We start from the raw sequence: 2,461 nt of genomic DNA, 5'->3' as shown, positions 1-2,461 counted from the left end.
TAATATTTAATTACTTAACAAAATTACGAAAGTTAACGCGAGTTTTATTTCGTTCAGTTTTGTTTCTGTTTATATTATTTATTAAAACAATTAATATAAAAAAAAAAGAAAAGAGAAAAAGAAAATAGAAAGGAAAGATTAAGAGGAGAATTTCGAAAAAAAAAAAAAAAAAGTAACGAACGAATTTAATGAACTTGTGGGTAAGAAAATACCCTTAGATTTTCTTTAGTTTATCGGATGAAATCCGAGTGTATGGCGAACGTTAAAAGAAACGAAAACGAAAATGGGAACGGGAAAACGAATTTCTCGTATTTTTCGAGTGGAAAAAAGATCGGTATCCGTACGACAAGTACAAAGAAAGAAAGAAAGAAAGAAAGAATGAAATGGAAGTTCCTTTCTTTCAAAGTAAGAGGACAATTTTCACCCAAATCCTTAAAATAAAAATAAAAAAAAATCTAAAAGAAGAACTCTCGATGATAACAAGCGTATCTAATAGTGGGTGGAAGGCGTGGGAGGGGAGGAGTAGGAGGGGGGGGGCACAAGATCGATCTTTTAAGATCGATAAGATCTTCTATTTTCCTTTATAGCAGAATTCATCACTCCCTTGTTTTTATTTAAGGAAGGAAAGTAAAGATTTAGAAGAAAAAAAAATCGCGAATAAAAATCATAAAATAAAAACAAGGAAAAATATATTTGCAAAAATATCTATAAAAAAAAAATGTCCATAAGAAATTTTGCATTCGTGAATCTTTCTATTTTTATCGATTAAACAATTAAAAAAAAAAAGACAAACAAACAAACTAACTAAATAACTCAAGAAATTGTCTATGTCATTTATACATACATCTAGGTATTATATTTCATTTTTATCATAGAAATTGAATTGGACGAAAATGATTGTATAATCGATTCGATATTAAAAACGTGTGGGAGGATAAAAAATGAAAAAGGTACCAAGAGATATTTGAGAAAGAGAGAGAGAAAGAAAAAGAAAAAGAAAAGAAAAGAAAAGAAAATAGAAAAGGGACGGGAAAGAAAGGTAGAAGAAATATAAAAAAAAAAAAAAAAAAGAGAAAAAAGGAAGTAAAAGCAAATCGGAAGGAAAAGAAAAGTATATTTGAAATCACTTGGCACTTGACGAGAGAATCGAGTAGTACTCACTCGGGTTGCTCAGCTTTCTAAACTCGTTGCAGCTGCGACTACTTAAGTGCGAGAGCGTGATATGCGATTCTAGTTTGTAGAAGAGGGTTTTTCGTTCAATAGTCTCGAGCTCGATCAAGACTCTCTCTCTCTTTCTCTCTTTTTCTGTCTCTCATTCTCTCTATTTCCTATCTTTTTCTTTCTCATTCCTATCACCGAGCTCGTTGGTAGGTCGAAAGGCTGACCATCGCGTGACCAAATCCTTTTCCAACTTTACACGAACACTTCTAACACACGTTTATATTACGTGTATATTATATGTGTGTGCGTCTGTGTGTGTGTATGAGTGTATAGATCTGACCCTTTTTTTTTTCTATTTTTTTTTTTTTACGTTGTTTAATAAATGCCACATAACGTGCACACATCATCGAGGTATATTAACATTTCCCTCATTTTTGTTATATTATAATTTATTAAACATAATATCTTTTTTTTTTTTCTATTTAATATAATTATATGTATATGTATATATATATATATATATATACGTGAGTAAAATAATGTTTTTATAATTATTGTTAGATCGTTATGATGAGAATTATATTACGAATGTGAAAGTGAGAATTTAGATTAAAAAAAGATTAGTTAATAAAAGATTACTTGTCCCTTTTTTGGTATAATAATTTCAATGAATTTTGTTGTTGTTATTTAAGTGGAGATTGAATTGAATTTCGATTGGTAGAACGACGATTGGTTTTGTAGGAGAAATAAAAAAACATATCGCACACCACGGTACACGTTTTGCCATTAAAGTCAACGCGTACTGCAAAACATGCATTATCAGAAAGAGAAAAAAGATATATTTAATGGATGGGATGGTGTTTCTCTCTCTCTCGTTGAATTGGACGGTAGGTAGATTGCAGGAACCAAAAATGGTCGAACTGAAATTGCCAGACTTGGCATTTGTACGCGAACGTTTCTTCTTATTTTGTTTTTTTCTTTCTTTTTCTTTTTCTTTCTTTCCTCATGGGGTGTGTATCCTCGAATATTTTGGCCAACGGCCATTCCTACGTTATTCGTGTATAAAAAAAAAAAAAAAAAATAAAAAACACATTTCTTTCGGATATGGCTTATGCTTAACGGCAAAAAAAAAATATCTCTACGTATGTATTTTATTCCAGTAAATTATTCTCGATCTAATTGGAATACATAAAAAACGTAAAAGAAAGGAAGAAAGGAAAAAAAAAACCAGAAAGAAATAGGAAGGAACTATTCCTATTCGAAAACATTTATTTTCTTATTTTTTTTTTTTTTTTTTTTT

General features: G+C 29.9%; 1 protein-coding gene across 10 annotated transcripts in view; it reads right to left on the bottom strand.

The window, feature by feature from the left end:
* LOC106792264 (kinesin-like protein KIF13B) overlaps positions 1-2,461 on the bottom strand; it is a gene marked incomplete at its 5' end in the record, with an annotated part of 91,907 nt that overhangs the window by 21,922 nt on the left and 67,524 nt on the right.

The sequence above is a fragment of the Polistes canadensis genome, unplaced genomic scaffold (genome assembly GCF_001313835.1).
Source record: "Polistes canadensis isolate GaletaPanama2010 unplaced genomic scaffold, ASM131383v1 scaffold_399, whole genome shotgun sequence".
Classification (NCBI taxonomy): domain Eukaryota; kingdom Metazoa; phylum Arthropoda; class Insecta; order Hymenoptera; family Vespidae; genus Polistes; species Polistes canadensis.
This window is presented reverse-complemented; position numbering and strand designations above follow the sequence as displayed.